The sequence below is a fragment of the Elgaria multicarinata genome, chromosome 1 (genome assembly GCF_023053635.1).
Source record: "Elgaria multicarinata webbii isolate HBS135686 ecotype San Diego chromosome 1, rElgMul1.1.pri, whole genome shotgun sequence".
NCBI classification, from domain to species: Eukaryota; Metazoa; Chordata; class Lepidosauria; order Squamata; family Anguidae; genus Elgaria; species Elgaria multicarinata.
The window spans coordinates 180407017-180433423 of NC_086171.1; the positions used below are offsets into that span (position 1 = coordinate 180407017).

General features: G+C 41.2%; 1 protein-coding gene across 5 annotated transcripts in view; it reads left to right on the forward strand.

Annotated features, from left to right (window-relative positions):
* Positions 1-11821: 11821 nt before the first annotated feature.
* The window catches only part of RALGAPB (Ral GTPase activating protein non-catalytic subunit beta), a 74123-nt gene continuing 59537 nt past the window's right edge, over positions 11822-26407 (forward strand). For 4 of the 5 annotated variants that reach the window (XM_063144799.1, XM_063144807.1, XM_063144815.1 and 1 more), the window contains exon 1: positions 11822-11914. The gene's annotated coding sequence lies outside the window, so the exon portion shown is untranslated. Of the gene's footprint in view, positions 11915-24508; positions 24592-26407 lie in introns of those variants that run through there. The other variant, XM_063144832.1, reaches the window with a different exon arrangement.

Below are 26407 nucleotides of genomic sequence, written 5' to 3' on the forward strand. Positions count from 1 at the left end.
TTAGAGAGTCTCTGCCATCAATCTGTATGAGGTATGGGACTTTTCTCCTGTATGCACCGTAAATAAAGAGTCTCTCTTTCTGGACTGGTTGTGAAGTCATCCCTTCCCTACCAGGCTAGGAGAATTTCCTTAACAGTACATTTGATTTACTCAAATAGTATAGCCATTACACGGAATGTTCTCAGGACAGCCAAAATGTCCCCAGTGTTTAATGGTCTATAAGAGTATATTGAGGAAGCCTCACTTACTGCCTGACCTACAAAAAGAACAGGATTGTTTAGAAAGGATTAGAGGGTCAATGGCTTTTTGCTGTCATAAGCTGGGCTGCAGCAGTATTATATACAAGCTTATTTTACGTCAGAGTGATTACTAGTAAAGATTTCTAAATTTAAACCCATGTACAGAATGACATGACTAGTAGAGTCCTCTTAAAAGCAAGGCAAACAGAGAAGAGTTATCACACCACTATAAAAGCACATAGTTCCATATTAAGTGAGGAAACTGCAATCTATAGAGATCAAGAGGCGAACCATAGCCAAAGTGATAATACGAACATTTAGTCCCTGTACTTGCCATTGCTACAGGTGAAGCTTAATTTATATTAAGAGCAGGTGGAATTTTTACCCCCTAGTCTGTGTGCATTGCAGTTTGTTTAGGTATGAAATAATTCACTCCCCTCAGATTTTAATGCACACAGTTAAATTAGCAGGCAAACTAGAAGTCAACATATCCTGCAGCGGTACAGAATGAAGCTGTTGAGCCACATGTTCTATTGCAAACATTGATGGATACCCTTATAGGAACAGAAAAAAATAACAAAGGGCAGGGGTTGCCCTAGGAGATACATTTGTTGCCTGGATGATTTTATTGAATTTAGAACCAGTCATGGTTTCATCTTACTTATTGAACAGTTTAGTAAAAAAAGAAAAAAGAAAGAGTGGTGCTACTCCTATTAAGAGTAACATACTGAAGATATCGTCACATACAATTAATAATTAAAGATAAATTCTTGAGGATTATATTTCTAGTTTTAAATAACATTAAGAAAGGTCTTTTTGGAGATAGAAATAGTTACTTAAATTAACCCATTCTGATTTATAGCACAGGGCATTTTCAGTCATACTTTTCTTCCTGTCAAAGAATACAGATGATTAATATGTCTGTCTGCCTGCTCACGAGCAATGATGTCTCGTTGAGCCATTGATTTAATTGCATCTTGAGTATACTGTCTGAAAACTGAAACCATATAGGGTTGGGGGCTTCTGCACATACTGCAGAATAAGAGCAAAGTGTGTATTTAGAAACCATAAGTGCTCCCCCTAATAATGAGGTGTGTGCAATCATCTTTAAGAACAAGATTCTAAAGAAAGATTAGAATTCATTTGATTATGAATAAATTGTATGGCCAGTTTTATTTTCCGCATATGTAGGCAGTAAAACAAAGAGACTCATTATGAAATCAGAGGATCTGTGAATATTTGTAACATGAATATTGAACCTCACTGAAAGCAAAGCTTACTGGATATGGCTGAAGCTGAAAGCTCTTCTGCTAACTGCATTAAACTAGTTTAATAGCCCTATGGCTAATTAAACAAGCTGCCTATAGGAAGAGATAAAGTAATTAACTTAAAAATAGATAAAAGGGGGAATGCAAGAAACAACGTTGTGAGCTTTGCAGAATATTACTGACAAAATAGCAAAATTAAGAATACATAAAACATGCTTCTGTTCGCCAAGTTCTAGTGAGTTGTACAGCTGGTGCACATAAAACAAGGAATCAGGTAAGCTAGTACTTACTGCTGTTAGAAGTTTTCTAGTAGGGAAGGGAACTTAAGACTGACTGGCTTTGCTACATTAATTCTGTCAATGTCTGGTCTTGGAACTTTGACACTTCATGTTTCCTCCTCATTCCTCCTTATATGATATATCCTGCTGGTTATGGACCACAAAAACGTTTTTAAGTGGGATGGGGCTCAAGGTGGTCAGGATGTCCAGGATGCCATGAAAGTTGGCTGTCTACTTTTCAGGCAAATTCTTACAGTTTACCCAACCACTGGGCCTGTTTCTGGGGCCAGAAGGCCAGTAGAGTGCTTGTAGTGAGTAGCTACATCTAATGGGGGAGGCCTATAACATTTATTTTGCTGGCTTGGAGGGACTATCCTACACCAAGCAGGATACAACACTTTGAAAGCAGTTTGAAAATGGTATATGGAATGTGTCATGGGCCCTAACATTTGTCAATGCTGTTATAAACTGACATAAAGCAGTAGTGTAGATCCTGCCTCAGTCACTGCTAAGATAGGTTGTTCACAGTTCAAGGCCACGCTATGCAGGGTGGCCTTTACCCAACAAGACTTGGGAGGCCTTAAGGATGAGTGAAGTAGTGATACAAATTGGGCAGACATCACAAGATGTGCTATCAACGCTCAAGACATGGCACCACTGGGAAAGTGTATGCCTTAACATTAGGAGTAAAAAAAACCTGCTCAATAAATGAAGGGGTGCCTGGTTCAGCTGAGGGAGACCTTTCACCCCCTAAAGGCAGCATAGAGATATTAGCAGTACAATTGCTGAGTGTACTATGGATTTATATCAGCTTCTTGGGCCTCTTGGCTCATATTAATGCAGGACTGGGTCACCCACAACCACAGCCGAGGAGGGCATGCTGGTGGAATAAATGGATAAATAAATGGCTGTCAGATATCATCCACAAACAGATCACACACCAACTTACAAACACCCTTTCATCACTAATACTATTTGGAGTTGGCCAAAGACCCAGACAGTTGAGGTGGCCAGATGAAAGATGAATGCCTTGTGCAAGCCCTTGTGGTTGGAAGACAACCGGCAGTGTCATGAATTGGCTGCAACCTGAATAGGTGGGCTTGGTAAGGGGTACCCCTCCCCTGCCTCTTGTGTTGTGATAGACACTGGGCTGGATCCATTGGTTAGGGGGAGCAGGACTGGGCTCCCTGCTCCCCCCATGGTGAGGATTCCTGTTATGGATCTCTGGGATGTGGCACCAAGGTCAGACCAGCATGGAGGTTGAGAGTTGGCCATGTCTGTGGTGGTAGAAAGGGGTTCACATTAGCAGTCTGCCACCAGTGCTCCTGGCATGCGGGCCAGGAAGGGGAATTGGTCAGCAGGCAGACTGGCCAAATACAGGATCCATGCCTTATGCTGCCGCCAAGCCTATTCAAGTGAGTTAATAAAATTGTGGCCAATTTATTATCCTAGCTATGCCCCTGTGTCTATTTTTTCTCATCCCTTCACCAATCTGATCCAATTAAGTGCAGCCCACACAATAGATAATCCCCTCTTGAGATTTTTGTATAACTAAAAGCTAAAGATATTTCTTTAAAAGCTTTTTGATGGGTGACAGCTATTAGCAAGTGGATACACCTCACATGTTTGGGTGTAAGCTGGAAATAAACAGTTTAGTAGCTGAAAAGCGGTCAACAAAGGAACACACAAGTTTCCAGATGGTTGACGAGCAGTCTCATAGGACTTCAATGGCTGTATGTTGTTTGTCTTTACATTTTTAAATATTAGCAGTTTCTGTCGAGGGTCTGAGTACATGCCTGTTGCACCCAAAAACAGCCCATATGTTGTGGATGTCTTGTTATCCATGGCAACTACCCACCTTTGCCAAGTTCAGACGAAGCCATGGTGGGCTGCAGTGATTGTAGGAATTAGGAGAATGAGTCTCACATAGATACTGATCCTGTAAAATGGTGACATTTCCTACCACTTGGGGAAGTGTGTATGTGGTAGGGGGAGGAGCTTGAAACATAATGTTATTTTTTGCTTTGTGAGGCAAGCTGCGTTCAAAGAACACCTTTGCATTCAAGTTTCAAGTTCAGCATTTTTACCATTTTGTTCTGCTACTTGCTGATCACTTCCAAGTAAGATGCCATGATTAAGAAGAAAAAAATAATCCTGGAAAGCTAGTATGGATCCAACTTCTGGTTCCTAGTGCCACCTAGTGTCTGACATGTTCTAAAAAAATAGAAGGCACCAGCCAAGGTCTAGAGCAGTGCTTTTTAACCATGTTTCCATGGAACTCTTGGTCCTGCAAACATAACCCTGATGTCTGGAAAAACGTCAAATTTGATCTCTATGGACCATTTAAAAAAAAATCTCTATTAATAGTTTTATGCCACTTACCATATTTTTTAAATATCTCTAACCAGTTTACAAAGGAAAAAGTACATTAAAATAACCATAACAAATACAAAAATTTATAGAATAAGTAACACCCCAATTCCCATACCCAGAAACCACCCACCCATAAAGTCACCATCTTAGAATCATAGAATAGTAGAGTTGGAAGGGGCCTTTAAAGCCATCGAGTCCAACCCCTTGCTCAATGCAGGAATCCATCTTAAAGCATACCTGACAGATGCTTGTCCAGCTGCCTCTTGAATGCCTCTAGTGTGGGGTAGCCCTTGACCTCCCTAGGTAATTGGTTCCATTGTCATACTGTTCTAACAGTCAGGAAGTTTTTCCTTATTTCCATCCCTAATCTGGCTTCCTGTAACTTGAGCCCATTATTCCGTGTCCTGCATTCTGGGATGATTGAGACAAGATCCTGACCCTCTTCTGTGTGACAACCTTTGTTTCCAGACCCCTGATCATTCTCATTGCCCTCCTCTGATCCCCCTCCAGCTTGTCTACATCTTTCTTGAAGTGTGGGGCCCAGAACTAGACACAGTACTCAAGGTGAGGCCTAACCAGTGCTGAATAGAGGGGAACCAGTACCTCTTGTCAGGATTCAGTCTCAGTTTGTTGGCCTTTACCCAAACATCACTGTATCTACTGGTTCAGAACATGCACAACCTCTCCTGATTCAGATGTCATAGAGAAATACAGTTGTGCATAATTAATGTACCCTAAAGCTCCTAATGATCACCTTCAACAGCTTCATATAGACATTAAATAGCATTGGGGACAAGGGTGCACACCATAGCATAATTGTCAAGGAGCCAAGGCACAGTCTCTCAGTGCTACTTTCTAGAACTAGCCTCACAAGTAGAACAGTGTCCCCAATTCCCAGCTTGTGGAGATGATCTGAAAGAATACCATGGTTATTGGTATCAAAGGCCATTGAGAGACCAAACAGGATCAACAGAGTTGGACTCTCTCAGGCTCTCTCTCTCATGCACAAAGAGATAATTCATTAGGGCGACCAAAGCTAATTCTGTCCCCAAACCAGACCTGAACTCAATCTGAAATGGGATGAGATTTTAACTAGTCTGTTACTCACTCTCTTCTCTTTTGAACTGCAGAGGCCTAAATATATGGCTTTCAAGCTCGATTGAACTCCTGCATCTTTCTCACTGGAAATTAATAATTGCCTGTAGGTTAGAGCCAAAATTTGCACATTTCCTGCCTATTGCGTTGCAACAGCTCTCCTGTGTCTGAAAATATCTCTGATAGTATGAATTGTTGATAGAGCAAAAGCCTTAGATGTTGTTTCTGAAGAGCTAATCATTGAAGAATTAGGAGATAAGCCTAATGGTAGAAAAGGAAACAGAATACAAAAGAGGCTGAAGGAAGGAACATCTGGGGGTGGAGAAATTAGGGAGAGAAAAAATAAGAAGATATCTCAAAAATTAGGCTATGGCAATACAAAAAGAAAGAAAAGTACTAAAGTACAGAGAGAGAAAGAGAAAAGGAGTAAAAAGATGCAGATGTATGAAAGGGTGTGGCATGGAGAAAATTTTAAAAAGTAAAATTGAGAGGTAGTACAGGAACTTATATATTATGCATATTTCATTTGTATATATGATTAACAGTGCAATCTTATATATGTCTACTCAGATGTTAGCCCCTCTGGGACCAATGGGACTTACTCCCAGGTAAGTCAATATAAGATTGCAGCCTAAATGTATTTGGGTTAAAATGTGACAAAATGCTTTTCTTTGGCTACTGCAGTGATGTGGTTGTCTTGATCAGAGCTGGCCCTACTATTAGGTAGTGGGAGGCCACTGGCTCAGGCAGATGAGTTTGGGTGTAATCAAAGGGCAGCAGAATTGTTACCTGTTAAGTTACTAACCTCAGGTAGCATTGAATCTTGAGCTGGCTCTGCTCTTGAGCTAATATTTTTGTGAACTGCCCAGAGAGCTTCAGCTATTGGGTGGTATAGGAATGCAATAAATAAATAAAATGTACAAATGGCTGTCAGGATTATTTGAGTTGTGCACCAGTGAACTGTAATTTAAAGTACTGCAAGTCATTTCATGTGCACATTTGTTATTTTACAACCATCCTAAAGGATGAAAATGCTAGGACTAAAGAGATAGGCATTCACTTATCAGAGCCTGATTATCATCAGGGCATAGCCAGGCCATACAGGTGATAGGGCATCCTCTAGGGATTAATTTCAGTAGGTTCTGGCAAAAATGTTATCTTGTGCTGATTATGTGATTTGTTTGTATGTATGTGTGCATGCATGCAGGTGGGCTCAGATGGAACTGCTGGTACTATTAATGAAAGGTGACACTATGCAGTCTTCTTTCTGTTTGTGCAATGAGCTGCTAATGTCTGGTACCATGGAATTGTTATTGTATGTGTATGTGCACATATGTTTCTACAAACCAGCTTTTGAGATCATGTAGCAGAAGAGAATGAAGACAACGATCTCCATTAAGTGATAGCAATTATTTGGCTAAATTCTTTATTAGTTACTAGCTGTACCCTGCCACGCGTTGCTGTGGCTCAGTCTGGTTAAATTGAAAAGAAAGAAAAGACAAAGCGGATGTTTCGAATATGTTTAATTTCACAATGCTTGTGGATATACAATATTTTTAGTTGTTCCATTGTCTGTGTAGATATAGAGATTGTCTGGTTTGCCGACTCTAGAACACGCAACATATAATTGTCCATGTGAGAAGCAATCTGTGTCTAGATCTAAACCGCACAATTCTAAAGATTGGCCCTGAGCTTTGTTGATGGTGATTGCAAACACCAATCGAATTGGGAATTGCAATCTCTTAAATTGAAATGGCATATCTGTTGGAATCATAGGAATGCGAGGAATGAGGACATCTTCACCTTTGAAAGGTCCTGTCAAGATTGATCTCCGACTATAACAATTGCCACTTCGTCTATAGTTGGAGCATTGAATCTTCGCACATGTTCTCCAGCAGGCGTTTTGTCAGCATGAATAACAATCTTGTGTGTATCAGATGGCATCATGTCAATTGCTGTTTTGAACAAATGTACTAAATTGTTTTTTTCGTGAAGTAGCTGTTGCAGTTTTGAAACGATGGACCTTTTTATGCCGGTATAAATTCCGCAGCGTGCATTCAATTCATCATTGCCATCACCAATGAAATACATTTGTAGGAATTTATGTTGACTATCTTGAAACGGAAGGAAGGAGCCGGCTTTATGATAAATTTGTCCTTTGACTTTGAAAGTTGGCATAAATGGAGCTGTGATGATTTCTGCGCCGAACGACGTCATTTGGAAGCATGAGTTGTATTTCCTGATGTTAGATAGGAAATGCTTTGATTCTGCGGTATATCCGGCAAGCAAAGTTTGTAATGGCTCTGGTGGTTCTCCAAGTTGAGGCAGTTTAATTTTTCCAGCAGCGCAACACATTCCTTTTGTTTCTCCATTAAATTTAAGAGCCCTGCAATAAGGACACACTTCAGTCATAGTGCCGATGAGAACATGCCGCCTCAAACTATAATCATCAGCTGGGTTGAACCGGAATGCAAGGCGATTGTAATCATGTGATTGTTTACCACGGAGTCGTGTTTGACGCTGATGTGCTGTTTCTCGTTGACGTCTTTCAGCCCCTCTCAGCCTTTCGCGTTCATTCTGTTGAGAACAAAGCAGATCTGAAGCTGTAGAATGCGATTGCTGTGCTCGCAACCGTGCATCCTCAAGTCTGGCTGAACGTTGCTTGGCTGGTTCCTTGGCATGTATTTGAGGCATTCTTTTTCTTTTTTCCTCGTTTGCTGATGCCCGTTCTTCCTCAGTCTGATTTGCAATTACTTGTCGCAGTGCTTCCGCTCTGCAAGTATGATGACCTAAGTGTGATCTTCTGTGAGGCATTATTTGGATGAAGTAAAGCAGATTGTTTGTTTTTTAAAAAAGGATGTTTTTACGGTGAGGAGGTTAGTGGAAACTCCTGGCAGTTACCTTTCTTCAGAACGTGTAACTGTCACAGGTGTGACATCTATATTCACTCAGCCAATTGTGAGAGAATATGCAAATAGGAGAGGAGGCAGAGGCAGTGGATTGGCCTACTGGTTGGCGATGTCACAATGACTTATAAGAGCAAATAGGAGAGAACATGCAAATAGGAGAGAAGGCAGAGGCAGTGGATTGGTCTACTGGTTGACGATGTCATAATGACCTATAAGAGCAAATAGGAGAGAACATGCAAATAGGAGAGGAGTCAGAGGCAGTGGATGGTGATGTCACAATGATCAGCAGGACTGGTTTTGAGGAGGCCTATTTCTTCGATTTTAAGACAAACCTTTGACCCCATAGAGAACATAGTTACATAACAACGCTCACGTATTCGAACGCAACGCTGTGTCAGAATTTCAAAGCAATCGGTGAAGAACTTTCGGAGATATAAAAGCATGTTTTTACGGTGAGGAGGTTACTGGAAACTCATGGCAGTTACCTTTCTTCAGAACGTGTAACTGTCACAGGTGTGACATCTATATTCACTCAGCCAATTGCAGAGAATATGCAAATAGGAGAGGAGGCAGAGGCAGTGGATTGGCCTACTGGTTGGCGATGTCACAATGATCAGCAGGACTGGTTTTGAGGAGGCCTATTTCTTCGATTTTAAGACAAACTTTTGACCCCATAGAGAACATAGTTACATAACAACGCTCGCGTATTCGAATGCAACGCTGTGTCAAAATTTCAAAGCAATCGGTGAAGAACTTTCGGAGATATAACGACAGTAACTAACGGTCTTTTTCATTTTTATTTATATAGATGTAATCGTCTTTATTAGAACAGCTTCCTATGAGGCACAGCAGAATGGTGCAGTACTGTAAGTCAGGCCAGCCAAAACCCTAGGCTAAGGTGACCTTTCAGCTAACATGTTCAGTGGTGAAGGTGTCAAAGGGTAAGGGATAATTGCATTGGAAATCACTACCTACTTGCTTAGCATTTTATCTGAACAGAATTTTATTTGCTTGCAGTAGATTAACTGGCCAATACTGTATTAGCAGGCTGCTTGGCACAGGGCAAGCACTGTAGGCTCCCAAGAAATTTGGCAATCACAGATGTGGGTCCTTTAAGAAATCCCTGCTTGAACCAAGGTGGGGGAAATGGCAGCAAAGTCATCTTGTTTGTTAGCTCTGCAGGATATGTACACAAGGGTGAATTAGACATTACCAATATAATCAGAACTATTTAGTAGCTTTAGGATGCTAAAATAAGTATGTATGCATTTGCCCACACAAAAATAGGAACATATGAATCTGCCTTATACTGAGACACCATTGGTTCATCTAGTCCAATATTGTTGACACTGACTGGCAACAGCTCTCCAGGGTTTCAGATAGGACTTTTTCCAGCCCTACATGAAGAAGCTGGGGATTGAATGTGGGACCTTCTGCAAGCAAAGCATGTGCTCTCCCACTGAGCCGTGGCTCCTCTCCACTGATTGCCCCAAAGCAGGATTACATCAAGCCATGTGTAGACTAGGAAGTTGTCAATGTTGCAAAAAGTACACAACCTTTAAAGAACTGCAAGCTCAGCACCCTCTTTGCTGAGCACCCATCTAAACATTGCCCTCTCTTTTACATTTGACAGTTATTATGGACATCTGGAAATCCTTCCACAGGTTGTGTTTTTGTCATATCAGCTACAACATCCTTTTGTTCTTTTGAAACTTCTAGGTTGGTTCCATTTGCAGCTGTTTTGAACCTGAACCATCTGGGTCCAAACTACTGAAACTGCCTTAGTCTCTTTGCTGACCCACTATCAGAAGGAGTTCCAACTTCTTGTACAGAGTAGGGCAAACTCCGGAGACCATGGACAAGCCTAGAGAGACAAGGGCGTATGACACTACAGTTCTGCCACTTCTCTGCTACTTTTTTACAGTCTCATCTGAGCCTGGCCACTTAGGTTCTTGCCTTACCATGGGCTGAGATCCACTTTAATCCATTTTTAAAACAGATATATTTTTCCTTCAGCCACTGACACTGAGGAGCTTCAATGTGCTTCAAATTTCAGCTATGGGAATCGGCCACATGAACCCAGGGAACAATTATCTTTGCAATTCTATCCTATTTTCAGGAGGATCTTGAACAAAGGGTAGCCTCTTATTTTGCATCCCTTTTCTATGTATATATGAATTAAATTTGATTTTGGGCTGTATTTGGTGAGAGCACCAGCCACTTATTGCAACTTTTCCAAGGTCAACTTTTGGGAAGCATTGGAACTGGGACTCCTTTTGTTTGCCTCCTTGAGTTTCTTCTTTATTTCCTCCCCAGTTGGCCAAATCCTCCAGAAGAATTGGTTAATCTGACAGTGGTAATTGATGCACACACTTGTGTGTTCTTCTGTACAAACAAAGTTGCAGATAGCACACAAAGTGCTGTAAAATCAGTGAATGTCTTTTTAGCCCTAGGTAACCTCCAGGAGTAGCCTGACTGTATTGACTTTTGTTAGGTCAAACCTTCCTGAAATCCATTTCCTCCTCTTCACATTTCCAGTGCTCACCCCAAATTGTTCATTTCAATCCCAAGAGTGTTAGGGACTCTGATTTACTTAATCCACAGCTCTGTGACCTCTTTGCACTCACAAACCCATTTTAGATCAGCCCAGACTGTTAATGTATGTCCACAGCATAGTTTAAGCAACAGAACTCTTGGATTCAGCCAACACATTAGCTAAACTAATTTCCCCACAGTCCACTTGTCTCTGCAGCCAGTGAGAGTTTTTGCATATTTGTGTATGTTTTGATTTATGAGCACTCTAGCAATTTCTGCAGATTAATGAGGCTGTTGAGTCCTCAGTCCTGAAAGTCAAAATCAGAGTGACTATAATAACATGAGACCTGCTGGATTAGACCAAAGGCCCAACTAGTCCAGCATCCTGTCCCACAGTGGCCAACCAGATGCATCTGAGAAGCCCACAAGTAGGACATAAAGGCAATAGCTCACTCCCCCTGTTGTTCCCTACCAACTGGTCTTCAGAGCCATTCTTCCTCTGATTCTGGCGGTTTAACGGCCATTGATAGCCTTATCTCCATGAAACCACCTAATCTCCTTTTAAAACCATTATCATCCCTCAAGGTAGCGAATTTCATAGCTAAACTACATGCAATGTGAAGAAACACTTTATTTTGTTTGTTCTGAATCTTCCACCATTCAGCTTCACTGGATGACCGCCAGGCCTTAGTATGAAGCAACATAATAAATAAGAGTGCCCATGTTTCCAAATAAGAAGCCTGCAATCCTATCCTCGCTATTTTGGGATTAGGTTTCACGAGGTTACTTCCCAGTAAATACGACGAATGAACAATTTGATGGACACTCAACTGATCCCTTGGGCGCCAGATAAACTGAAGCCATCTTCCTTATCCTATCATCCTTCCACCCCTTCAGTTTCACTGATTCTTTCTACTCCAAAGAGCACTGCTTCTTTTGTTACTACCCCAAATGAGCCACACTCAGAAAACTCTCCCCATCTACACCACCTCCCCCATTCCAAGCCCTGTCCCTCACCTCAATTTCTCTTTAACCCGAACCTGCCATTTATTTTGTAGTCCTAAATATTAACGAAGCTCCGCGCCTGCGCGAGAGCCGAGGCACTCGCACCAAGACGCAGTGCGCCTGCGCAGTCTCTTCTCCACACATGCTGGTGTTGCTGCTAATGGTCGAGTCGGCGGCGGCTGAGGTTCACCTGTGTGGTGTCTGCCTGTGAGGTAGGTTCCGGCTCCCGTTTCCTGATTTGCCTGAGCAGGGGGGCGCTCCTTACTTTCCCCCCTCCTCCCTAAGCGCCGCTTTGCCGAGGCGGCTTTGCTTGTGCTTCGACGCGGAGGTGGCGCTTGTTGTGAGTTTGAACTCCTTGGGCGAGGACTGAGGCGGACCGTCTTGTCCCCATGGCGGGACTTCGGCGCGGCTGCTGCGGACAGTCCACGGACTGCTCTCTGCCCCGTCCTCTGTCCCCAGCCCTCTGCTCCATCGCCGGGCGGGGAAGTCTCGGCCTGGTCCCTTTTCGCCCTTCTGACGGGACCGTGGCTGCGCTTCCTTCTCGGTCTTCTTTCCCCTCAGCCTCTCTCCCGGTGTCACTTTAGGGCTGCTGCTGGTGTAGTATATGACTGGGACGTTGTGTCTCTGCCCCTCCTCAGTCTGAGGCTGCTGCTGCTGGCCTGCCTAGAACCGCTCGTAGAGAAGCGGCTAGTTCTGGCCGCCTGAGGGCAGGGAAAAAGCCATTGCGGAGAAAGCATATCGAGCACATTAGTGACATCTGACCCGTTAACTAAGTGGAGCAGTGCTGGGGAACTACTTTTGGGTGGGGGGCCGATTGACCCCCCACCTAGCCTTCCGCGGGCCGAATGACGTTCGGGGGCGTGGCCACGTCCTTGACGTCATTTGGTCCCCGGTGCTTCCGGCTGGAGGATGCAGGGCAGGCAAAAGCGAGCGGGCTCAGCCCGTTTCGCTCCTGCACTTTAGCCTGGGTGTTCGGGTGGGGCCGCTGTGAAAAGAAAGTGCTCCCTCTGGGAAAAGAGCTGTGCTCGCTTCCCGTGAAGTCAGAGTACCACAGGACGCCCAGGCAAAGCTAGGCCATGTTTAGGCGGAGCATTTTCTAACACCACCAGAAAGCGTTCCTAGCACGACAACCTGAGTTAAGGATTGCGCTCGAATTAGTTGTTATAAGCTGTAGAACAGCAGAGATTGACCAGCGAAGAACAAACTTTGGGTTCCGTTCTCCCAACTCAGAAATGTACAGAAGGATATTAATCCAAGGACATGCATCTCTTGTGGTTCCAGATACTGGAGCTGGTAGTGTCATATTTTTAAAATCAGGTTGTTGGAAATTGATCTGATGCTGTCACATTGTGAACTGCCCAAGAGTGGACAATTATGAACCAGGAATTCCCTGCTTTGAGTTTCTCCTATGCCATGAACTTCCTAGCTGCTGCTTCAGTTGCCCCTTCTACAAAAAGGAATAATAACACTGATTTATTATAGGGTTCTTGTAATAGTTATGATAATGTGTAGAAAGCACTCAGCACTAGATATAAATATCAAATATTGCTACATGGGACAGGCATTCATTTGTTTCCTTAAACTTGTGCAGTCTTGTAACTTATTAGGAGCAACTATAATGCTGCCCCCAAGTTATGCTGAAAACCTAACTTGACATCTTTGAAGCTTACTTTGAACCTAGCACAGAATTCTGCTACCAGGATTTTGCTGTTTTGTGTCATGCCTCAGGGCCAGCAGCCAGTTTACTCTTGTCCCTGATTTTCCTGGTTGGATTTTTTAGCTGTATCCATGAAGGTGCTATATTGTGCAAATATGCCATTTTCTCACCTTAGTAGCCCTATGGTAAAAAGTGCACAGGATAGTACCATGTCTTGAAAGAGCCTAAAATACCTTGAAGATAATTCTTTCTTAGTATATGTTAAATATCCCTTTCAAACCCCCCAAAATATTTATCTCTTGCCCTTCAGTGGGTGGCATGCCATTCTAAATAGTGCTAGTGATTGTAAATATAGAACAGAAAATCCATAATAATTCAAAAATAGTTAATCTGCACAAAAAGTGGGTAAACCGCTTGTGGAGTGCATCTGCTTAAACACATAATTTGGCATATTAACAAGAACAAGGCAGGAGAGAGCAATTTTCCTTGTGGATTACATGCAGGACCCAGAACATAAGACTCCTAGGCAGGATCTACACTACTGCTTTAAAGCTCTTTATAACAGTTTTGACAACTGTTGGGGCCCCGGACACACTGCATATACAGTTTTCAAAACGTTTTCAAAGTGCTTTAAAGCAGTAGTGTAGATTCCCCCCTAGATTTTCAGATGTCAAGCTTTAGAGCTCCCATATGTCTCAATTTACTGCAGTTATAATTTTTATAATGCATACAGTGTTGGTTCTCAGGACGTGTACCACAGTTGTAACTGACAGTTAGTAATTAGCAGAAAGGATCCTGGGTTTATATGTTAGGTATCTTGTTGTGCCAGGCATGGATATTATCCTCTAGTATTGACACCTTTTAGGTAGATTAAGGCTTAAATCCAATGTTGCACAGGTGGGGTTTTTCTTGCTCTCCTCCCCCATAGAGCCCCTGGTGTATCTTGCAAATCTGCTCCAGAGGATCCTCCAACATTCCAGAGAAGATCTGGGGGCAGTGGTGGCAGGGGGAGGAAGAAATAGTTCCACTACCATTTTCTGTACAAAACACAACAAACATGTAGATACATATTTTTTGCATTTATACTCTGCTTTTCCTCCAAAGAGCTTAAGGAAGCATGCATAGTTCTTACCCCACTTCACATTTTACACTCATAACAACTCTGTGAGATAGGTTAGGTGAAGAGAAGATGACTAGCTCAAGGTGATGCTGTGAGCTTCAATGGCTGAGCAAGGATTTGAATGTGGGTCTCCTGAGCCCTACTTTGACACAAGAAAAAAAAGTAACACATTAAACTTCAGATCCTGGATAAGCTAGTGTCTATGGTATCTGGAGGTGATATTTGTTGATTGTATTTGCTGCCCAAGTTCTGCACACATGCTGCAGAAATCGAAATCTTACCATATTTCTCAGTGCTTTTTATAGGGTTTGTTATTGCAATACATGGTGCCTATTAAAGGTGGTTAGAAGCTGTAGTGGGTGCATAATGCCTCTGTTCATTTTCTGGTGGAGGTAAGAGCATATCCAACAGATTCCGCAGCAGTTGTACTTTCCTGTCAGCTTCTGGGCCCAATTCAAGGTGGAAGTTGATAACTTTTTTTTCTGCAAGTCGTCATTGTTCATTTTCTACAGGGAACACATCTTTATTAAAATATTTTACTCTTTCAATAGCAGTTTAAGTTCCATTAAGAACCTTATATACTGCAGATTTGTTTATGAACCTATTGTAGCTGTAATTATAGGCTAAGATGGACATCATGCCAAACCAAGATTAAGGAAGTTCTGTTGTTTCTCTGTGCCTATTTTAGATGATAAGCCCCTTGGTGTAGGGACCTCTCACCCCTGTTCTTTGTACATAGATGGTGCTATAAAAACTAATAATAATGTCTAAATTGATAAACCATGATTTGCAATCAGCCAGCAAACCAGAATCAGAAACCATGGTTTGACATCGCTTATGATGAATCCTGCCCTTCTAGACACATCTGTACATAGAGTGCTAAGCAAGCAAGTAGCTCTACACCTGACTACTTGGGTGCTCAATTCAAAGTTAGGGTTATGGTGCTATCTGAGTCACGTTACATGCAGCTGCATACAACGACTGTTGAAAGGAGCAGATGCATTTTCAGTTAACCTCCATGTAGTAATTGTTTCATGTGAAGTTGGCCTTCATATTAATCTTCCAAAAAGATACACAAATCTGTGACATCAGAAAGGCTTAACCAATGGATGTGATGCTGCTGTTTGAAGAGGCTGCAAAGGCAGCAAGATCACACCCATACGAACCTGCCAAGAGGCTATATTCAACATCTAAGTTATGTGTCCCACCTCCTGATGGGGACCTGAGATAGAACCTTTCATGTAGCCGTGCTCTAGTTGTGGAACTTCCTTCACAGGGAGGTTATTGGCTTTTAGATGGATTTAGATCACTATTCTGCTGAGATTTTAGTGATGATTTTTATTTTATTTTCGAAGGTTCCTTTTATTGTAATATATGCATTTTGTCAGTTTTGTTTTAATTTGTTTGGATTTGTTGACTTATTTTGTTTATGATTTTAATGTAAATTGCCTCAAACACTCATGGAATGGAGGATAAATTCAGAAATACATTAAATAATGCACATATTTTTATATTAAAATTACCCATTGTTTAGAATTACTAGTGTTTGGGTTTTGAGTGTTTTGACTAAAAGTGGCTATATTTGGACAATTGCATCTTGGCTTTATAAGTTAAAATATGCACGCACCTTTTGCCTATGCACTCTGTCCTTATGTTGCCCCTTCCCTCCTCCCTTGCTGGTGTGCCAAAATAAGCCAGGAAATCTTCAGTTAACCATTGTTTCCTGTTTTGTCTGAACTAGGAAAGTAGTTACCAGGTTCAGAAGAAGCCAAGATCTTAAACCAACTTCAAACTGTGGTTTAAGTTTCTATCTTGTTCTGAACTTGGTAACCTGCTAGTTGAATCTTAAACCAACTTCAAACTGTGGTTTAAGTTTCTGTCTTGTTCTGAACTTGGTAACCTGCTAGTTGCATGCATGGGCATAAAGCTCATACATATCTAGACTTATTAAGCTAAGGTATGATTGTCTGAATACAACCAACCAAGATGCTTCCTTTATCTGAAGTTGGGTAAAAGTGTGAAACTTTCAAAGTGGAAAAAATCACCTGGTGACACCTTCATAAGGCAGCATTCTCTGGAGTAAAATCACTCCCTGCCTGCCCTTACCTCTGTTAATTCTTACATGCCTATGCCTATGTTGGCTGTAACTTAGGTGAACTAGGATTTTAGGTGCTTGCTTAAAAGCTAGGTTCCACATCCTGGTTAGCCTGACTAATATAGGAGCAAATAAAGTGATAAACTGTATTTATAGCAAGCGGGCGAACGTACTGCTGAGAGGGGATGGGTGTACATTGTTCCATTGCTTTGTTTATTTGTTTATTTATTTATTTAAAACATTTATATCCCGCCCTATATCATTAAGATCTCAGAGCAGAGATTTTTTTTCTGTATTGGAGAGTGTCTTCATTATGTCTGCACCAATCCACAATAGTAATTGCTGCCTCCAAAAAGGAGCTCCCTGTTCCTGGCACTGTCACTTCATCAGAAGAAATGGAGCACAACAGTTTTTTAATACCTTCATTCCGTTCTTGTGTCCCCCTATCCCAGGATGAATGGGGAAACCACTGGTAAGCAAGTGTTTAGACCAGGGTGGGGAAGAGCCTCTCTGCTCTCAAACACGTGCTTCTCATGGGGTTCCCTATTCATGCTGTGGTGGGGGAACATCCCAAACCCCCCACCCAATTGGGGCATCCACTCCTGTCCCAATCCCATTCCTCCTTCCCACCAAAAGCCTCCCCCCCCCCAGTTCAGGAGACAGATGCTTGTCAAGGCTTGTCTTTTTAAACTCAAGTTGTGCCAAGCTTCTGGGTGGTGGTGGGGGATGCTTTTTTTGTGGGGAGTAGGCCTGGGCCTGAAATTGGGGTGGGCACAGCAGTTGGCATTAAAGAAAAGGAGAGGCTGTGGACTCATTTCTGTCTCCCTACAACTGTGCCTTAAGTTGAGAAGAACATATTAGAAGCAGGAGGAGGGGTGAACTGTGACAGTTAGCAAAGTTTAAAATAAAACTAAAAACACTTGGTTGGTTTTTTTAGGCTTCCACTTGTTAATACCTTAATTTCTTCCTTTCCCCTAAGCAGAAGAAGACTCTTCTACTAGATTTGTTCCTGCTCTTTAGTAGAGTTGAGAATGTCCTCTCCTTCCCAATTTATAAATTTTATCATGTTCAAGTTGGAATGTCTTCTATCCTCTCAAAGAACACTGTTTCCCGTTCTTTCAAGCAGAAGATCTCTGGCTACATGCCATTTTTTTTCTCCAGGAAATAAAGTTGATTCTTTTAGGAAATGTGTGGGAGTGGAGGATATCCTTCTGAATGTATCTGTTCAATTTTAGGGCTTTCTCTGATTATGGCAAAGAGTAAAAAATATAGTTCAGGTTTATGCAGTTTAAAGTTTTTTGTTAAGTCTTTGTTTTGAATTTATTTGTCTGTAAGCCATGTCATATTTACACACACACACACACACACACTTACTTTTATGGGTGTCCTGTTTGAAAGGACAGCATTTTCGTGCTGAGCTGAGGGTCAAAGAACAATTGAATGTAAAAGTCTATTCAAGACAGGCAGAAAATGTATTTGACCACCACTTTAACTTTTGAACTAATAGACTAAGTTCTGCTTTGTAGATAACTTTTCTGGGTATGGCGAGTAAGCTAAACATTCATATTGAAAGGAAGAAAATAAGATCCTTATATAGAAAATACTATTTATTTAGTGCTCTGTATCTATCAAAGCAACATAACTTGCAGGTGAAATCATGATTATATTGACACTGTTTCTGTTTTTTAGTAATACACTCTTCAACTTTTCACCTCCCAGTATTTCTAAATTTGAAATGTCTAGCACTGGTATTTAGTATGTGTATATGTGTGTGAAACACACCCACACTTTTGTTGTGTCCAGTATTTGTGGGGTTCATTGCTTCTCATTTCTGTGACTGAGTTGGGAATGATGGTTAGTATGAAGTCATGACATAAATGAAAATCTTTCCCCATTGTCTATGTATTTTCAGCCTTGTTGCTTCTTGAAATGAGAGGGTGGTGTCTGTATGCCAGAGATGCAGAACAGGTCTGGATGATGTCAGTAGGCATCTCAATAGCCTGTGATGTCTCCCCCACCTTTTAGCCTATCTCCTTTCTTTAAGATACAGAAAGGTGATCTCCACCAAATGGTACCAGATTCAGCCATGTACCTTATGACATAATTAACTACCCCCTTTTTGGAGGGAGTCAGAAGAATGGTACTTCTCAACTGGACAGTCTGGAATTACATACACAATTCCTTAACAGATTAATGTACCTTATGATGTACTTATTGGACTTGAAAAGTGGTTTTGGGGGGCTGGGATCCCCCAAATGCCCAAGAAGTTGCATGTAAGACTTGCCGTTTTAGAGATGCCACAACTTTTGTAAGACATCCAGATAGTCAAACCTTTTGAACTTTATGACATAACTATTTTGACACAGGCTCTTGGACTATACATGCTTGCTGCAGTGGAAAGTTGTTGGGGGGGATATTTATTTATTTATTTATTACACTTATATACCACCCCCATAGCCAGAGCTCTCTGGGCGGTTTACAAAAATTCTAAAATTGAGATAAAAACGAGTATACAAAATTTAAAATTCTAAAACACAGAATATACATAAAGCATTAAAAACCGTTAAAAAAACTAAACATGTGGGTGATTAAGATCTGCTGCCATATGCCTGGGCAAAGAGGAAAGTCTTAACCTGGCGCCGGAAAGATAGCAGCATTGGTGCCAGGCGAGCCTCATCAGGGAGATCGTTCCATAGTCTGGGGGCCACCACCAAAAAGGCCCTGTCCCTCGTTGCCACACTCCGAGCCTCTCTCGGAGTAGAACCTTAGATGTTGAACATAGTGACCGGGTATATTCACATTGTGGTCCCAAGCCACAATTCATGGACACCATATCTACTATTGCTGTTGTGTTTGGGTAAAATGTATAGAAATGGGTTGCTGGTAATTTGCTTCACAGGGTTGTGTTTTCAAAAGGTGGGAGAAATATGCTTGCAACCAACATATTGTATGGGTGTCCTCCTTGTAGTTAGGACAGAAGGTGCAGATTCGTTCTCTAGTGTAGCACCTGGTAATTGTGGGTTGAATGATAGTATAGGCATTAGTGAAGGCCATCTGAACTATTCATGACATTTATCTCAGAGGCCCCTACCTGGTTCCACAATAAAGGATGTAGGTATGGTGGGTGTATTGATTATCACCCAAAAAGTTATGCAGACCTCATGTGTGTGGTATCTTAAATGTTTTGTTTAAGTACAATCTGAAATCCTGTAGCCATTTTCCTGAGAGTAAGCTGCATTCAGCTTACTCTCAGGAAAATGGCTACAGGATTTCAGATTGTACTTAAACAAAACATTTAAGATACCACACACATGAGGTCTGCATAACTCTTTGGGTGATAATCAATACACCCACCATGCCTATGTAATATTTCTTACCCGCCACCCCCTTTGGATTTACTTTTGAACTGATATGCATAGGAATACACTGTAAAGTTGTTTAATTACTGAATGGTAATTACAGTGGTAAATGACAGTTAAATCTTTTTTTGCCAGTCAATTGGGGAATAAACCAAATAGGATGTTTTTTTGTTCTCATTCACTGCTTGTAGGAACCCTCTGCTTGGGAAACTCCATAATCAGTGGATGTTTACCTCCAGTACTGGGTTCTATGGAGTACACATATATTTTTCTTTAATAATATATTAAAGAACTTATGCAAAACCTGATACATACTTCTGGTACAAAAATGTATCTGTATTATATCTTTTTCCCTCCCACCCATTATTTATTTCCCCCACTTCTCAAATGTAACATTTTAAAAGCTCCTTGTCTTGATCAGATATGTGGTCAAAGTTCCTTACGCTATAATTCTGTTCACAACTCTCAAAGAGGGTATAATTCTGTACACACTCCCATGAGGCTTACCTCAATGCAGCTATGTATAGGATTGTACTATCTGTGCAAACATGAGTGGATTCCCAGCAAGAACTTCTGAAGAACGGAGGTAATAGTAAAACACACACACACATCAGAAACTATGAGCAGGTACATGGAGTGCATCAGTGAGTATTAGCTGGAACGGAGTGCTTTTTTTCCTTGAAGTGGTAAAAAAGTAGACCTACTCCACAATTAAATCCCCCCCATGTTTCTGTTGCTGGCTGCTGCAAACTCCGACTTGCAGCAGCCAGGAACATGGCGTGGAATTTAAATGTTCTTTTCCTTCCCTTTTACTGATTAGAAGAGCAGAGCTCAATATCTCATGGGAAATTAAGTTCTCTTTACAAGCCTTGCAGTGACATTGGCCCTAAAAAGGAACTTCATTTCCCATCTGCCCTTTGTGTGAGTATCTTACTTTCAGCTAGCCTCAAAGGATGATGGGAATCTATCCGGGGACTGGGAGGCTAAATCAGAGAAGTCTGATTGGATGTTCCTTAGGAAGTATGCAGGGAGAACTGCAGTCTAACTATCAAAGCATGTTGCTGAGGGGATAGTATAAGGAAACACACAGTTAAAAGATATGCGAGCATGTTTTGGAAAACAACTTGACGGTAACATTTAGTTTGGTCCTCAGAAGAACAACCTGGTGATGGGACTGGGAAAACTGGATAGTGTGTATATGCACTTCTATACAGGTGTGGAAGATGGAAGAAGATGGAACTGAGTTAAAGTAACCTGGGGATGGAGAAGGGGGTGGGGAAGGGAAGGGAAGGGAGGATCTCTCTCCTCTGAAGGAAAAATACTAGAAGCGGCTTTGAAGGAAATTAGAGAATGAGATAAAAAATTGATGAATAAGAAAAAACTGTCAGTGGAGAGGAAGGGAATAACATCTGTTACAGGAAGGTAAAAGGAAGAAGAAGAAGGAATGAAAGAAACACAGTTGGGAGGTCAGGGTACACATTAAGTGTGAAGGGAAGAAGAAATGAGACGAGAAAAAGCATGTTGAGAGGTGTGGTGAGGAATAATATAAAATGAAAATTCTTCTCCCCAGCCCAGGTGTTTTCGTAGCTGCTGTTGTGTTTTCTGCGACTGCATGAGGAAAAGTGGCATTGTCAATGAAAACTCAAGGCAATTTTGCAGGGAAAGAAGAATTGTGTTGCTGGAAGCCTATAGAAGGCTTCCGGAAATGCAGTTCTGCAGGGAAATAAATTGTGTGCTCCCTCTGTATCTTGCTTCCCTGTAAAATTGCAGCGATTTTCACCACTTACATTTGTATGGCAATTTTGGTGATTATAATTGCAGCGGCATCAAATCTGGCAGTGGCAGGGGTAGGGTACAGTTCTTGCTGGTTCCTGAAAGTTGCCCACTCCTGCCTTAGATCCTCTGGATCATCACTTTCTGCATAAAATGGGGAGGCTGGCTTATGCTGACTCCAGTGCCAATGTCTGTTCTTAGTGTGAGGAAAGCTGAATTATGGAACTCTATGCCACAAGAGATACAACTGACTTAATTGTCCTTGTAAAATTGACTATTAGATATCACTGATACATTTGTTTTTGTAAAATTGACTGCCAGATATAACTGATATTGTTGTTTCTTGAAAAATGTGTTGCATATATACACCATTTTAACTAGAAGAACCTCACAGACACCTGTTTACAGAAATACTCAGTTTGTACATAATGTAAAAAAAGTATTGAATGTAGGATACAAAATACAGCAATCCATGCATATTCACATTTCAAGTAAATAACAGATGCGACAATAATGTCTGCATTCAGCTGTAAATACAGAATTAGAAGACCAACTGTTTGCAAAGTACTTGTCATTCACAGAATAACTCCTGCACCAATAAACTTGATTGCTATGCTAGCAATCCTTATTTGTTAAATTCTGCAAATCATGGCATAGACCGTAGTACAAGATATGCTGTACATGTATCAGTATCTATGTGCAGCACATAGGGGTTGGACTCAGTGGCCTTATAGGCCCCTTCCAACTCTACTATTCTATGATTATATGATTCTTATTTCAGTGTTTTCTGTATGCAGCAAATTCTCAGGAATATTATTCCATTTTCATAGCCTTTCTAAGCTTCCATGTTCCTTTAAGCTTTAAAATATTTGATTTGTTTTTTAATAGGGTTTATAAAGGGTGGCATTTATATACCACCCTATATAAATATTTATTCCAAGGTGGTTTAGAAAACAAAACAGCAACAATAAAATATATAAAAGAGCAATTAAAATAATAAAACAGATAAGATAATTAAATAGCAATGAACTGGAACTGCAAAGCGAAAACCTTAATTTCCACTATTTAAAATATATCTTCTTTCCAGTACTTAAAATGCCTGAGAGAATAAAACTATCATAACCTGACACTTAAAAGATAAAAGGAAGTGGGCAGCAGATGAGCTTTTTGGGAAAGTTCCATATCAGAGATGAAAAAGCCTGAACCCTCTGTCTCAATTCCAACTCTAAAACAATTGTGTTATCTCTTGATCGCTGGTGGTAGTGGCACTCCCAAGAAAGGTCTTGGTGGAAAATAATAACAGGCAGGCAAGATGTGGTGCTTTCAGCAAGAGGCAATAATCATATGCTTTTTGTTGTTGTTTATTCGTTCAGTCGTTTCCGACTCTTCGTGACTTCATGGACCCAAATAATGTGGGGGGAAATCAAATACCATCACTCATTCTCCCATAATATCACCAAATTTAAGGGATCAAACAATATGAACCTTAAATATTTAACTTACGAACTTTGCATTTCATTATTATTATTATTATTTATTTATATAGCACCATCAGTGTACATGGTGCTGTACAGAGTAAAACAGTAAATAGCAAGACCCTGCCGCATAGGCTTACAATCTAATAAAATCATAGTAAAACAATAAGGAGGGGAAGAGAATGCAAACAGGTACAGGGTAGGGTAAGCAGGCACAGGGTAGGGTAAAACTAACAGTAGAAAGTAACAGTAGAAGTCTGCACAACATCAAGTTTTAAAAGCTTTAGGAAAAAGAAAAGTTTTTAGTTGAGCTTTAAAAGCTGCGGTTGAACTTGTAGTTCTCAAATGTTCTGGAAGAGCGTTCCAGGCGTAAGGGGCAGCAGAAGAGAATGGACGAAGCCGAGCAAGGGAAGTAGAGGCCCTTGGGCAGGCGAGAAACATCATGCACCTGTAACTTCATATGCAAACTTCCTTCAATGCAGGGTGATTATTGTTGCTGTATTTTGTATTATAACTGCACCTTATGTGATGCATTTCTATACAATGTAGTTGAAGCTGCTGAAATGAAGAAAACTTGGGGGTAACCGGTAGTGGGTTTTTGTATGAAAGGAATCTGGGCTCAGCTCAGTTCAATTCTAGTACTGAAAACAAATTTCTAGGCTCAGAGGCACCATGTTGCTTAATTCTAAAGCTGCAATTTCATACATACTTACCTGGGAGTAAGTCCTGTTGAACTCAATGGGACATACTTCCAAGTAGAAATGAATAGGATGGCGCTGTAAGTGTGTATTTTGTATCTGGTTATGGTTGCTGATCTTGGGGTTCTACCCTATTTCTTTGATTCTAAGACGCACTTTCCCCCCCATATAAACATAAAATGGGGTGCGTCTTAGAATCGCAGGTGTGTCTCAGGTTTTTTTTCCTGTTGGTGGTACTGAAGTTAGTGTGCGTCTTAATCGATGGCGTCTTACAATCGAAGAAATATGGTAATAAAATAATAATGTAGATCTGACAAGCCTGAAGTCTGCCCACCCCTGATTAGTCTTTAGACTGCCCACTAGTCTTTAGACTAGTGGGCCACTTTCTTAATTTCTCTCCCCCCCCCTTCCCGGTAATATATATGTAAATTATTTCAACCATATTCATGATATAAACTGCACTTCTCCATTCAAGCCCTTTGGTTCTTTTGCTCTTCACTTGTAGTCAAAGGGCCCTATGCCCTTTGCCATTGCCTCAACACATCCCTGAGATGAACAGAGCAGAGTACACATGAAGCTTTAGTCCTCACTCCCTCTTTGAGCTATGGAGCAGAGCTAATAGCCCTTTGCAACTACAAGAGTGGGAGAAGTAAAGCCACACTGTGTACCAGGACAGCAGAAAGAGAGAGGAGAGATAACGCAAGCACAGGAGGTGTGGAACTGTTCCCTAAATAATTAATTGCAGTGCTAACTTACGCGTATGTCATGAAGGCTATCTCATATTCTTAGGGCTGTTTCTTAGAATACAGCTGTGGTTTGGAGGCAGCTTGAAATTGCCTCCACATGATGGATGGTCTGTTGTTGATGTATACTAGGGCTCTTTCAGGTTCAGTTTCCTTCTCTCTGCACTAGCTCTTCTGAATGTTTGGCAGGAATGTGGAGATAAGCGAAGTGATGAGAGGCAATCCACCTGGAAAGCTGGTGCAGGTAAATGGCTTTCTCTGCAAAACCAATTTCAAGTTGCTGACTTCTTTCATTATGTAGGGTGAGGAGATTTGAAACAAGAGATGGGGGTGGGAATTAGAGAGAATTTGACACCCTTGCTAATTATTTTAGAGTTAGAATTGAGACAGAGGGTGCAGGCAACTTCCTGGGATGTGCAAGGCAGTGTGTGTGTCTGTGTGTTATAGAATGGATCCCTGATTTCCCATGGTTAGGCTCAACACTGAAATACTGTGCTCTGTGTCCAGGAAGTCAGAGCCAACTTCAGCCAGAATAATGTGAAAGTGATGTGTGGGGTCCAAATGGCAAGAATAAAGAAGAAGAAAAACCCTACTTGTAACTAGAAAGAAATCCTTTCTTTTTCCCTCCTGCACAGCCTTCTCTAGCCTTTCGTTCTTATGGCTTGCTTAGCAGAACATTTTATTAAGTCTTCCTGTGTTTAACAAGTACATTCCCCATCCTTACAAGCCATTTACCAGGAAGCTGGGGACTAGCAAGATGCTTCTTACAGAAGGGAGTGATGTTATAAAATAGTTCCATTTGACATGTGTTTATTCAGTAGCAAGCCTCATTTTCATTGAGACTGACTTCCTGGTTAGGATTTGTACCTTAAACGTACTTTCTAACGAGGAAGGCTGCAATGTTATGTTGTAGTAGTAGTAGTAGTAGTAGTTTATTGTTGTAACCACAGTTCATAACACAGTGAATAAAACATACACATAAAAATAATAATATATATATGCATCAATCGTAAAAGCACCAACAGTTAATTACTAAAAGACAAGAAATATAATAAAATCCTAAATATCTAATTGTGGTTGCAGCTATAATGAAGGCAATCCTGGTAAGTAAAACTAATCCTAAACTACAATTTAGCAAAGTGTCTAACAGGATTAGTAGATACAGTTGACTTTCTAATTTTAAGAGTCAACAGGATAAAGATAGTCACTTGGAAGCTGATATAGGGAAGTGCATCTCCCATAAGATAATAAACATACCGTATTCCACTTCAGAGCCCATGAATTTAGCAGCAACCTGCCCTAGCGTTTTACCTCTAACTGCTTCATAAAGTGGGCAATATAGGATGTAATGTTTAATGTCTTCCACTTGCCAGAGGGGCAGAGACACTGCTCTATGGGAACTTTGTGAAATCTGCCCTCAAGTTATGCTGAGAGCATGGGTTGGAAGTGCAGGCTTGTAAATGCCACCCTTAATGGTGCATCTATAAGACTCAATAGCTACTGAGAGGTAAATTATTTTTCTTAAACTGGGGGTACTGCAGGGAGAATTTTGAGTGCTGGATCAAACCAGCATCTCGGCTGGCATCCCGCTCAAGGAGCCAGTCACAAAGGTTTTTTGTGTCCCAGAACGTAATGTCCTCTAACAAGGGCAGAGAGTTCATTTGCAGAATATGCCCATTGGTTCCCTTCCCAGTAGTACCAGTAGCAGGATTTAACTAAATGGCCTTCTGGGAGGCAATCGAGTTTCTTAAAATATTTTAACAATGACAAATGGACTATTGCAGA